The sequence below is a fragment of the Anomaloglossus baeobatrachus genome, chromosome 2 (assembly GCF_048569485.1).
Source record: "Anomaloglossus baeobatrachus isolate aAnoBae1 chromosome 2, aAnoBae1.hap1, whole genome shotgun sequence".
NCBI lineage: Eukaryota > Metazoa > Chordata > Amphibia > Anura > Aromobatidae > Anomaloglossus > Anomaloglossus baeobatrachus.
Genome location: NC_134354.1, coordinates 468,831,033 through 468,845,716, shown reverse-complemented (window position 1 = coordinate 468,845,716; position 14,684 = coordinate 468,831,033).

The window sequence follows — 14,684 nt, the reverse complement described above, 5'->3', positions numbered from 1 at the left end:
ATGTAAGGCTTTTTCTCTTCATAAATGGCATTACACTCTCCACAGGGAGGAAAGTTAGCCCTTATATCCCAGAGTTAGCTTCTCGCCTAGCGAAACAAGATCTCATACTTTTCACTGACAAAGGGCAATACCCAGAAACACTGTGTCTGCATATTGAGATTCTGGTTTAGCTTTTATATCCCAAGTCATAAGGTAAGGTTCAATATTAACTTTTATGAGTGCTTCTTTCAATAGGTGGCACTAGAGTTCAAGTCTTCCTGTCTGAAGAGGCAATTTGCATATTTAGTCTATTTAGATGATACATACAATTTAGAAGATTGTAAAAAAGGAAATGTTGGTTTATGACGCCATTTTCAATGACCTGTAAAAGTTTTATCTTTTCATCTTTGGAGTTGTGGAAAAGCTTGTCTTTTGTAGACTAAGCGGAGAATATCATCACTACCAATGTGGAGTACATACAAGGTTTTAACTGCTTTTTTTTTCTTTAGATAGGTGAGGTAAAAAAGAAACCACCATTCTGTCATGACTAGGTTTATTCCTCTTTACCATGTTTTCTGTATGGGTTAATTAACCTCACATTTTGAGAGACCTGACTTTTACAAACACATTGATACTACATATATTTCTTTTTTTATTTTTACATTTCTTTATTGTTAATAGAGGAGTCGTTGGTGAGTTGAATTTTTAGATTTTTTTTCATTTTTTTAATTTATCTAGGAGACCTAAACTAAACTTAGTTACTGCGTATTATTACAGTTTTAGTGAAAATTTTCATCTCTTATGTAGCGTAGCCTATGGCTGAGCTTCTGGTAACCCATCGGAGCTTCCATGGTAACTCATCGGTGCTCGGCAATTGTGGAAGTGACTAAAATTAAAAAAAAAAATAATCTGACACCATTCAGAGAAGATCAAAGGCTAGTTTTAGATGGGACTAATATTGTCACATTATCATAGCATTTTTTCATATTTATCTAAAGTTTTCTTTTGGAAGCAGAAATTCCTTCTAATTTAATCTTCTTTTTTTTTACCAATTTTCATTGCTTTGTAATAATATCCTGCAATTTAATTTGTAATATGATACTCAAAATGTTTTCATAAAATAACACAGTTTTCAAAGTTATCAATAATCTCCACTTAATTAACTAGGGCAAAACATCTACATGTAGCTAATTAACTGCAATTTCTAGGATTAGTAATAATAGTTTGGCATCTTGACAGACCCAGTGTAATGGTATCATCAAGTCTTTAAGTGAGGCAAAGTCAATTAGTAATACATGCTAAAATCAAATAGACCGATATATGTCCTCAATTATATAAATAATCCCTTGCATAAAAAAATATTCACATTAATAACTTACAAAGGAAAAAAAAGGGCATCTATATATAGCAAAAATATACAAAAATGTACAGTCGCATGTAAAAGTTTGTGCACTCCTGGTCAAAATTAGTGTTATTGTGAACAGTTAAGCAAGTTGAAGATGAAATGATCTCTAAATGGCATAAAGTTAAAGATCACACATTTCCTTTGCATTTTAAGCAAAAAAAAATGTATTTTCATCTTTTACATTTTAAAAATTACAAAAAGGAAAATGGGCCGATCCAAAAGTTTGGGCACCCTTGGAGATTTGTGTGCTCAGATAACTTTGACCAAGATTTCAGACCTTATTTAGCCTGTTAGGGTTATAGCTTGTTCATTATCATCATTAGGAAATGCCAGGTGATGCAAATTTCATAGCTTTATAAAAACCAAGTCTCCTTTAACCTTGTGCCAAAAAAACAGCAGCCATGGTTTCTTCTAAGCAGCTGCCTAGCACTCTGAAAATGAAAATGGGGGAGGCCCACAAAGCAGGAGAAAGCTATAAGAAGATAGCAAAGTGTTTTCAAGTTGCCCTTATCTCAGTTTGAAATGTAATTGAGAAATGTCAGTTACGAGGAAGAGTAGAGGTCAAGATAAGGTCTGGAAAACCAAGCAAAATTTTTGTGAGAGCTGCTCGTAGGATTGCTAGAGAGGCAAATCAGAACCCCTGATTGACTGCAAAAGACTTTCAGGAAGATTAAGCAGACTCTGGAATTGTGGTACATTGTTCTACTGTTCAGAGACATCTGCACAAATATGGCCTTCATGGAAGAGTCATCAGAAGAAAACCTCGCCTGCCTATTTGCCATAAAATTCAGCGTCAGAAGTATGCAAAAGAACATCTAAAGAAGATGATGTATTTTGGAAACAAGTCCTGTGAAGCGATGAGGTTAAAAAAGAACTCTTTGGCCACAATGATTGATGTGGAGAAAAAAGGACACAGAATTTCAAGAAAAGAGTATGTCATCAACCATTAACCATGGGGGTGGATCAATCATGTGGTGGGGTTCTGCTGCAGCCAATGGCAGGGAGAACATTTTACGGGTAGAAGAAAGAATGGATTCAATGAAATTTCAACTAATTCTTGATGCAAACATAACGCAATATGTAAAAAAGCTGAAGTTGAAAGGAGGATGGCTTCCACAAATGGATATTATCCTAAACACATGTGAAAATTCATAATAGACGACCTCAAAAGGTGCAAGCTGGAGGTTTTACAATGGCCCCTGATCTGAACATCATTGAAAATCTGTGGCTAAACCTCAAAAGAGCAGTGCATGCAAGACGACTCAGGAATCTCACAGAACTGGAAGACTTCTCCAAGTAAGAATGGATGAAAATCTCTCAAATAAGAATTCAAACACTCTTGGTTGGCTACAAAAAGCATTTTATAAGCTATGATACTTGCCAAAGGGGGTGCTACTAGGTACTAACTGTGTAGGGTGCCCAAACTTTTGAATCAACCCATTTTCCTTTTTTGTTAATTTAAATTTGCAAAACATGAATATATATATATATATATATATATATATATATATATATATATATATATATTCCCCTAAAATACAAAGGAAAGGTGTCATCATTAACTTCATGCCTTTCAGAGATCATTTCATCTTCAACTTGCTTAGGTGTTCACAATAACAGTAATTTTGACTAGGGGTGCCCAAACTTTTTCATGCCACTGTATTTTATTGAATACAATTCAAAATTGCTTAAAATACTATGCATATTACAAAAATACCCACCATGAGGCCAAAAGACTGCTACGTGGGGCTACAAGGGGCTGCTGATAAGTCTTTGGCTTTGTGACTTTTTTTGTTTCTATGGTAATGAATGTTATGTCACATGAAAGCCTTATGTGTCTAATATATGTTTTCAAAATCTCAAGGGACTTAGAAATAGGTGTTTCGTATGAAAAAAAAACCACTGGCTAAGATATAAAATAATAGTCATTTGAATATAATATAATAATGCATGGCTAAAATAAGAAAGCTAGATATAAATTATAACATGACAATTGTGTATAAATTCAAAATAAATAGGCATGCAATAAAATGCTAAATTGCTCAGGAGACATTAATAATGTGTAAATACATTGCTGACTTCATGATAAAGCAACAAAGGTTTCGTCAGGCAGTAATAGCGCATATGTCCATTGGGTTTATAAAGCTGCTCCAAAATAAAGGGGGAAAAAGTAGTCTTTTGATTTTGAAAGCATCCAACGTCATGATGTCCCGAAGCAGTGAAAGAAGTGGACAGTGAATGCATCATTGGTTCACATGACTGCCCTTGGTAATCACGCAGTCAGAGACCCAGATTACACCTATGTCACATAGTAATAAACAGCGCACGTCTGGGGGGACATACAAGTTACTGGAGGGATATATAAGTTACTGGGGGCTGGCATACAAGTTACTAGGGGCGTATATACACATTATGAATTATTCTTTATTCTAGCCAGGCTCTACATCTACCAGTCCAGTAAGTAGACTATTACCGGGCGCGGATCTGTCTGCAGAGCACCAGCCTAGGCAGTGCTGTGCTCCTCTTTTGTGACTGTGTGCGTTGTGTCCATCTGAGTCTCTGCCAGGTGCAGACGCCGTGCTGAGCCGCCTGTGAGCAGTACAACCACCAATGCTGCCGCCCGCCCGCCTGCCTCCAAAGCTCCTCTCTCTGGCTGTACGTCAGCCAGGGGCACAAGCAAGTTGAGCCAGAGAGGAGTAACAGAGCAAGAGCAGCTTCTGAGACACTGCAGTGTACTCGACGCGCCGGCGCTGAGCTGCAGACGCTGACAGTCTGATACTCAGCCTGGCTGGGAATCAGGGGCTGGCTGGCAAATTTTGGCCTGGGGGGCAAGCACAAAGCAGTGGCCTCTGATAAGTGACCTATACTTATTGGTTCTGATTCATTAAAAAGGTGGTCCAAAACTAAATTCTCCTTTACTTCTAAATCTGTTATAATCCAATCTTTTTCTAATATACGTTAATGAAAAATTCCCTCACTAATCTGCTTTATTGTTTTACTACTTCCTCTCTGATGACACTTTGTTTGAAAATCCCCAATGCATCCTGGGATACTCAAACGTCATTAAGGGGCAGAGACTCTTGTCAATCTGCAGCCTCTGCCTTCTTGCTAAAACAAAGCATCATCAGTGACCTAGATTTCAGGGGCCGGGCTAATCCCTGTTCTACTTAGCATGCACCAGCTGTCAGTTCCAACAGATGCTCAATAGAATCTTGTCACTGTGCACTATTCTTCTCAGTGCACAATGAAAGTGCACTCCTTCGCCAGCTCTGTTCAGAAGTGATCTCACTTGCAGGAATGGCGCTGGTCTCTGCTTGTTCGTTCTTTACTTACCATCTACATTGACAGTGCGGTCTGCTGCCAGCTTGTCACTTGTAATGTGAGGGAGTGCACGGCCATTGTGCACTGGGAAGAATTCTACACAGTTACAAGATTCTACTGAGCATCCGTTGTAACTGACAGCCGGCGTATACTCAATAGAGCAGGGACAGGTTCAGCCCCTGAAATGGACGTCACTAATGACAATTAATTTCAGGGAGGGGGCAGAGGCTGCAACAGTGACCGCAGCCTCTGCCCCCTGATCATGACTCATTTAAGCCTCCTAGCATGCACTGGGATTTTCAAACCAAAGCAGCCAAAGTAACAGTGCATGACGCTTGCTGAGCACCGCAGGGCCTGACACTCGTTGAGCACTACAGTGCCTTACACTCGCTGAGCACCATAGCGCCTGCAAATAGTGTAATGCGCCGCAGCCAACAAACCAAAGAACTCCAGAGTAAACAGTAATAAAAAATAGTCCTAGCAAGTGCCTCACAGTAATTACTGATACATTTACTGCCGCCATAAAAATAATTCAACTATACAAATCTATAAATATTTACATTTCTTTTTAGTAATGCATCAACAAACTAGTCATACAATTACCAGAGAACACATTCTATATAGTGTTACTAAACAACACCCACCATATCAAAACCAATAATACTACTATACATTGCACAATAATGCCGCCACACCATGACCAAATATTATCACCACAGAGTCTGAATATAGCTACCATCCAGTTTATAAGCAGAGCCCACTGCACCAAGACCAGTGGGTTCACACCACAAATCCCCCCAAAAGATCTGCAGTCTGTGAACATGGCCTAAAGTAGCGATGTCCTCCTTCTTGCCCCTCACCACACACAATATACATTTTCACATCTGTCTCACCCAAATCATGATAACGATTTTATAGCCTTAGGAGTTATAGTAAAACTCTGCATAGTACAGGGTACAGTAATGTCACAGTACAGGGGTAACATGCAGTGATGTCACAGTACAGAGGTAACATGCAGTGCTGTCACAGTACAGGGGTAACATGCAGTGCTGTCACAGTACCGGGGTAACATGCAGTGCTGTCACAGTACAGAGGTAACATGCAGTGCTGTCACAGTACAGAGGTAACATGCAGTGCTGTCACAGTATAGGGGTAACATTAGAGATGAGCGAACCGGTCGCGGTTCAGCTCGAGTTCGGTTCGCCGAACGGGCGTCTCGTTCGAGTTTGGTTCGGCGAACATTCGACGAACCGAACTCGAACCGCATAGGAAACAATAGGAGGCAATCACAAACACATAAAAACACATTATAAATGTACACATACAGTTAATAAACATTGCCATAACACTTACCGGTCCCCGCCATCCCTCCTGCACGCTGTCTCCTGCCGCTATTCCATCCGATGATCGCTGAATCCTCCCGGTAACCAGCACTGCCAGCAGTGATGCAGGACCTATCGTGACGTGAAAAATAGCCATGTGACCAGTCACGTGCCTGTTATCTCATTGGCTATAAACTGGTCACATGACTATGACGCGTCATGTAGGACCTGTCATTGCATCTCTCTGTTACACAGTGCACGTTTGTGTATCGCCGTGTACCAGCGACATGCTCTAGCTCGACTCCCCGCTCTGCTTCCCCGTTCCCTTAAGGTACCGTCACACTAAGCGAGGTTCCAGCGATCCCACCAGCAACCTGACCTGGCAGGGATCGCTGGAGCATCGCTGCACGGGTTGCTGGTGAGCTATCACACAGGCAGATCTCACCAGCAACCAGTGACCACAGCCCCCAGCCAGCAGCACACGTGGAAGCGATGCTGCGCTTGGAAACTAAGGTAAATATCGGGTAACCAACCCGATATTTACCTTGGTTACCAGCGCACACCGATTAGCGCTGGCTCCCTGCACTCCTAGTTACAGTACACAGCGGGTTAATTTAACCCGATGTGTAGTCTGGCTATGTGTGCAAGGGGTTGGCACTGGCAGCGTGAGAGTGGTGGACGCTGGTAACTACGGTAAACATCGTGTAACCAAGGAAAGGGCTTCTGGGTTACCCGATGTTTACCGTAGTTACCAGTGTCCGCAGAAGCTGGCTCCTGACCGGCTGACACAGCCGGTCAATCACGGAGATCACTGTTGCCATAGCAACGCGCTTGGTAGCGGTGACGGGGACGTCCCGATACCAGCACGCAGCGGCACCGGAATAACGTGATTGGAGCAGCGTTGCTTTGGCAACCCGTGCCACCGCTTACAGCCGGGAGCCTGTGGTCACTCTCACAGAGTGATTTCTGCACGGAGCACAGCATCTTCCCCCATGCAGCTGTGCTGTCTGATGGAGCAGAGCTTCATGTGCTGAAGGGGAAAGAAGACAGAAGAGCAGGATCGTGGAGGGGTGACAGGTGGTAATAAAGATGGAGTCTCTAATGTGTCTGTGTATTTATTTCTATTAAAGTATTTTTTCTCTGTGTGGTGTTTTTTTTTAACCCTTTATTGGAGATTCTTAATGGCCGGGTCAAACGTGCCTGAGATTAAGAATCTCTGGCTTAATACTGGCTAGTAAAATAAAGCCAGTATTAACTCATGATTACCCAACAAGCCATCCGGCTCCAGGGCTGTTGGAAGAGTTGGACACAGCGCCAGATGATGGCGCTTCTATGAGAGCGCCATTTTCTGGGGCGGCTGCGGACTGCAATTCGCAGCAGAGGGGCCCAGAAACCTCGGGCTAACCTGTGCTGTGGATTCCAATTCCCAGCTGCCTAGTTGTACCCGGCTGGACACAAAAATGGGGCGAAGCCTACGTCGTTTTTTTTTTTGTTTTTTTTTTAATTATTTCATAAAATTCATGAATTAATTAAAAAAAGGGCTTCCCTATATTTTTAGTTCCCAGCCGGGTACAAATAGGCAGCTGGGGGTTGGGGGCAGCCCGTACCCGCCTGCTGTACCTGGATAGCATACAAAAATATGGAGAAGCGCACGTCATTTTTTTTGGAGTTTTTTGGCAAAAAAAATAAAAAATGCTTCCCTGGATTTTCCATTGCCAGTGAAGGTAACACCAAGCAGTGGGGGTTAGCAGCCAGTAGCTGCTTGGATTACCCTTAGCTAGCAATACAAAAAATGCAGCGGGAGCCCATATATATTTTTTTTAATTATTTATTTAAATAACTAAAAACAAAAAGGGCTTCCCTGTATTTTGATTGCCTGACATGACAGTGCTGTAAAAATAAATCATTAAAAAAAATTACGTAGCGCTCCGCGGTATTTTTGATTCTCAGTGCAGATAAAGCAGACAGCTACGGGTTGCCACCCCATCTGCCTGGCGTTACCTTGGCTGGCAATCAAAATACAGGGAAGCCCATTAATTTTTTTTATTTAAAAAACAGTTAAAAAAAAATGATGTTGGGTCCCCCCATTTTTGATAGCCAGCTAGGGTAAAGCAGACGGCTGTAGCCTGAAAACCACAGCTGGCAGCTTTACCGTGGTTGGGGATCCAATGTGGAGGTCACCCCAGGCTCTTTTTTTATAATTATTTTATAAATATTAATAATTACAAAAAAAAAGTAGGGTCCCCCCTAAATTGGATCACCAGCCATGGTAAAGCGGACAGCTGTGGTCTGGTATTCTCAGGGTGGGAAGGTCCATAGTTATTGGGCCTTCACAGCCTAAAAATAGCAGGCCGCAGGCGCCCCAGAAGTGGCGCATGCACTAGATGCGCCACTCCTGGCGCTTCACCCCAGCTCATCCCGTGCCCTGGTGCAGTGGCAAACGGGGTAATAAATGGGGTTGATACTAGTTGTAAAGTCACCTGACATCAAGCCCAGCAGTTTGTGATGTCATGGCGTCTATCAGATACCCGACATCATAAACTGTCAGTACTAACAAAAAAAATCGACAAAAAAATGTATTTGAAAGAAAACTCCCCAAAACATTCCCTCTTTTACAAATTTATTGTAAGGAAAAAACGGGATCGTATCCCCCATTTTCTAGGAGTGCAGACCCTCAATGTGAGGAGTGTGGGTTCAATGAATCTGCACCCACTCTCCCCGTGTCCACAGCAGCAGAGTCCATGTCGTAACGGTTGCTACCAAAGCTGCAATGCCCTGCTCATGAGGTAAGGGCATGCCTAATCAGGAGAACTATTCTACATTTCCAAATATTGGTATTTGCTGATATTATTGCTATTCCACCTACTATATATTGGGGATAGGATCTTGGAGATGGAATACCCCTTTAAGGTCATTTATCCAGCTGAATGAATACTAAACAACAGAGCTCACTATTTAGATGCATTTTCTTGTGGCGTATAACGGACTCTCATGTTTGGTAGTCATTCAGCAGGGCAACTATAAAATCAAATGCCTCCATTTGGAAATGTAGTATATAGCTCTCCTGATCAACTATGTTCCTTACCACATGAGCAGGGCATTGCAGTAATAATAATAATTTATTCATTTATTTAGCGCTATTAGTTCCATAGCGCTTTGCATACATTGCGAACACTGTCCCCATTGGGGCTCACAATCTAAATTCCCTATCTGTATGTCTTTGGAGTGTGGGAGGAAACCGGAGAACCCGGAGGAAACCCACGCAAACATGGGGAGAACATACAAACTCCTTGCAGATGGTGTCCTTGGTGGGAATTGAACCCAGGACTTCAGCGCTGCAAGACTGCAGTGCTAACCACTGAGCCACCACAAGACTGCAGTGCTAACCACTGAGCCACCCATTTAGCTTACAGATGCATAACCACCACTCACTGTGTCTGAACACAGGAGCTTGAGCTGACAGCAGCTCTGTGCATGCGGCAGCGTCTATTGTGACGGAGAGGGCTGCGGGGGATCAACGCTGCACAGGTACCGTGGGACACCGTGGAACACCGGTGGGGTTATAAGGGGTGACCTGGCAGGGCCTGGGGAGGAGTTTTCTGTCGCATGTGTCATGGCACATGCGACAGAAATCAGAGGAGTAGGGTGAATGCGGCCGGCGCGCTACTGTGCGCGCGGCCATCTTGGATTTCTGGGAGGGCATCAGGGGGGGCACTTTGGCGACACCGGGGGACTGGAGGGGACCGGGTAGTAGATTTATCATGTTTGTTCATGCCAGATGGGAGATAAATAATTTTTTACCGACACTGTCATTTACTGTAACGTGATCATCGGTGTACGGTGTATACTTGTGATCACGTGAGCGCGGACCGGAAAAACCGTCCTGAATCAGGATCTCCTGGGTCTCAGCTACGCCTGAAACCCCGGAGATTTTCTGACGCTGGGGGGCGCTATTCACTTATTTCTGCCTGCCGTTTATAAACGGCAGATCAGAATAAGGCTACATTAACACGACCGATCCATTTTTGCAGTCTGCAAAAAAACAGTCCGTTTTTCTTCACGGGTGCATCCGTGTGGCATCCGTTTCCGTTCCGTAGACGGTCCGTATGTCATCTGTTTGTCATCCGTGTGCCTTCCGTTTTTTTTGGCGTACTGCAAAAAAACTGAAGGAGGGAAAATACATAAATTTACCCAGGATCCATAGCTTCAACCTACATGAGGCGGTCACATGTTCACTCCAGTGCCATTTTCTACTGCTTTTCACAGCGTAGAGCGCTCTGGTGATTTTCTTGTGCTTGTACACTTCATATCAGTCTTTTCTGTCATTATAATGGCAGAAAGACACATAATTTCCCACTCTCCTGCATTTTGTAATTTTGCACCCTTTGGTGCCTTTCATGTGGCACTAAGGCCGGTTTCATACATCCGGCTTTTCGCCGGTTTGCCGGATCCGGGGCTCTCCCGTACAGACAATACAGTACAGTGACAGCGCTGTAACTTCCGGGTCACATGCGCCGGTCACATGACAGCATGTGACCGGCTCTTGTTGCGCTGTCACTGTACTGTAGTCACTGTATGGGAGAGCGCCGGATCCGGCAAACCGGCGAAAAGCCAGATGTGTGAAACCGGCCTATGGGGTGCTTAGCTTTGTATTTAGCCAAAAAAATGAAAAAAAAAATGACGTAGGGTTTCCCCTATTTTTGTAGCCAGCTAGGGTAAAGCAGACGGCTGCAGCCTGCAGACCACAGCTGGCAGCTTCACCTTGGCTGGTAATCCAAAACTGAGGCACCCCACGCTGTTATTTTAAATTAAATAAATAATTTAAAAAAAAAAACACGTAGGGGTCCCCCCAAAATTGGATCACCAGCCAAGGTAAAGCAGACAGCTGGGGTCTGATATTCTCAGACTAGGGAGGTCCATGGTTATTGGACTCTCCCCAGCCTAAAAATAGCAGGCCGCAGCTGCCCTAGAAGTGGCGCATCCATTAGATGCGCCAATCCTGGTGCTTCGCCCCAGCTCATCCCGTGCCCTGGTGTGGTGGCAAACGGGGTAATATATGGGGTTAATACCAGATGTATAATGTCACCTGGCACCAAGCCCTGGGGTTGGTGAGGTCAGGCGTCTATCAGATACCCGACATCGCCAACCCAGTCAGTAATAAAAAAAAATAGACGACAAACACATTTTTATTTGAAAAAACACTCCCCAATACATTCCCTTTTTAACCAATTTATTAGAAAGAAAAACAAATCCAGGTCTGGTGTAATCCAAGGGGTTGCCATGACGATCCACACTGTCCCAGTCAATGAAGAGCAGGATGTTCCCCATTGGCTGGGAGAGCAGTGCAGTGACCTGAGCTAACATCAATGGGTCAGCCCAGTTCACTGCAGGGGATGACAAGTGCTGCTGTCAGCGAGGTACATTACCTGCGCTGATCTCCTGCACACTGACTTCAATCATCTTCACAGCCAAGTATCGCGAGCAGCCCGTGACGTCACCGCTAGTCAGTCTCGGGTCGGAAGCGAGAGAAGGTGATGTGACAAGCGGCGGCCATGGAGGACAGTGACAGCGCTGAGGTCGGGACTTCATCACCGCAGGTAAGCCGAGCAGGACCATGTGTGCAGAGTGCCAGGTGGGCGGAGCCTAGCGGGGTAATGTGTGCAGAGTGCCAGGTGGGCGGAGCCTAGCAGTGCCATGTGTGCAGAGTGCCAGGTGGGCGGAGCCTAGCGGGGTAATGTGTGCAGATTGCCAGGTGGGCGGAGCCTAGCGGGACCATGTGTGCAGAGTGCCAGGTGGGCGGAGCCTAGCGGGGTAATGTGTGCAGAGTAGAGATGAGCGAACTGGTCCCGGTTCGGCTCGAGGCCGGTTCGCCGAACGGGGGTCCTGTTCGAGTTCGGTTCGTCGAACGTTCGACGAACCAAACTCGAACGTATAGGCTAGAATGGGAGGCAATCACAAACACATAAAAATGCATGATAAATGTACACAAACAGTTAATAAACATTGCCATAACACTTACCGGTCCTCGCGATCCCTTCTGCACTCTGTCTCCTGCCGCTATTCCATCTGATGATCGCTGAAGCCTCCCGGTGACCTGCACTGCCAGCAGAGATGCAGGACCTATCGTGACGTCAAAATAGCCATGTGACCAGTCACGTGGCTATTATCTCATTGGCTACAGACTGGTCACATGACTATGACACGTCATGTAGGACCTGCGAGTGCATCTCTCCGGTACACGGTGCACATATGTGTATCGCCGTGTACCGGCGACATGCTGTAGCACACGGTCGACTCCCCGTTCCGTTAGGGACCGGCTGACACAGCCGGTCATTAACGGAGATCACCGTTGCCATAGCAACGCAGTTAGCGGTGACGTCACCGCTAACCGTGGCTCCGAGAGCACCGTTGCTATGGTAACGCGTCTGTCAGCGTTACCGCTAGCAGCCAGCACTGATCACTCACGGAGTGAAGGCTGCACGCTGCTTCCCGATTGTAGTGATGATTGTAGTGAGGATGGAGGTTCCCCAGCCCCAAGTGATTGGCTGGTGAACCTCATCCTCACTACAATCGTCACTACTACTACACTAGAAAGAAAGAAGACAGAAGAGCAGGATCGTGGAGGGCTGACAGGGGGTAATAAAGATGGAGTCTCTAATGTGTCTGTGTATTTATTTCTATTAAAGTATTTTTTCTCTGTGTGGTGTCTTTTTTTTAACCCTTTATTGGAGATTCTTAATGGCCGGGTCAAACGTGCCTGACATTAAGAATCTCTGGCTTAATACTGGCTGGTAAAACAAAGCCAGTATTAACTCATGATTACCCAACAAGCCACCCGGCTCTAGGGCTGTTGGAAGAGTTGGATACAGCGCCAGATGATGGCGCTTCTATGAGAGCGCCATTTTCTGGGACGGCTGCGGACTGAAATCCGAAGCAGAGGCGCCCACAAACCTCGGGCTAACCTGTGCTGCGGATTCCAATGCCCAGCTGCCTAGTTGTACCCGGCTGGACACAAAAATGGGGCGAAGCCCACGTCATTTGTTTTTTAATTATTTCATGAAATAAGTGAAATAATTAAAAAAAACGGGCTTCCCTATATTTTTGGTTCCCAGCCGGGTACAAATAGGCAACTGGGGGTTGGAGGCAGCCCGTGGCTGCCAGCTGTACCTGGCTAGCATACAAAAATATGGCGAAGCCCACGTCATTTTTTTGGTGGGCAAAAAACTTCTGCATACAGTCCTGGATGGAAATTGGTTAAGGGATTTCACCAGCACAAAACTCAAGGCATTTTGTTCTTTAAAATAAAACTTCCTTTATTTTCTTATCATTAAAAAGTCCATGCTATGGTGGTCAAGCCCATGTCAGAGAGGACGCGTTTCGAACATCCAGTTCTTATTCAGTCTCTAAACCATCTAGTCACAGAACTGTTTAAAAAGGGCTGAACCCAAACATGTGATCAAATACAAGGAGAGAGCAAGACAATTACAAAAACATTAACCCCTTGAGTTATATCACTCCATATAATGCTTATAACACTTATATATATACAAAGTATTTTTTTAGCCAGATTAATATGCATTAATTCATATTTTTTCATGTTTTTGTAATTGTCTTGCTCTCTCCTTGTATTTGATCACATGTTTGGGTTCAGCCCTTTTTAAACAGTTCTGTGACTAGATGATTTAGAGACTGAATAAGAACTGGATGTTCGAAACGCGTCCTCTCTGACATGGGCTTGACCACCATAGCATGGACTTTTTAATGATAAGAAAATAAAGGAAGTTTTATTTTAAAGAACAAAATGCCTGGAGTTTTGTGCTGGTGAAATCCCTTAACCAATTTCAATGCACATGGACTGGCTCTCCAAACCTCTTCTCCGTGCACAGCCCAGGATTACTGGCTTCCATCACACAGGTGAGCTGGGCAAAAAACCTCTTTCTACCTTCACCTTGAGCTGCTATACCCGTGCTCCCTGTGATTCATGAATAGGAACTGTCAGTAAGTCAATTATCATTGTTTTGGATCTTTTCAATAAGAGACATTGTATACTATATATGATGAAATTGCATGACTTATAGTTCCTTATATAAAAAATTGTGTCATAAAATGGAAGACCAGAGGAATGAAGCTAATAGCAATCAGATTTTTTTTACTTCAGATAGACTACGTATGGAGAGAGCAGCAAAAATGTTTTCATTGAATAAGCAAAATACCCCCTTGGAAACGCACACAGAAATGAATCAAATTATGTGGGAATTAGAAAAAGTGATGTCAGCGAGAATTCGTACCTGGTGGGACAGTGAGACCTTGCAAGCATATCTTGACAAAAATATGGTTCCCAGGGGACTTCGGCTGAACAAAAGACCCACAGTTGAATTTAATCAAGAATTTGTTGCAAAATGGGACACTATCTTATCTGAATGCTCCAAAAAACTTATTCAATTAATTATAGAACAAGAACGAAATAAAATAGGTTTGTTGGAGAATAAGATTAAAGAAATTGAAGTTTCCCTTGCACAATATTCAGGTCTGGATGCTTATAAGACCACGAAAGACCAGATCAACACTAAAATCATTGCCCTTGAGGACACAATCACTGCATTCAAAGAAAAAAAGTTTGTTCGTGATTTAAGGGACTATGAGGATAATAAAATCTA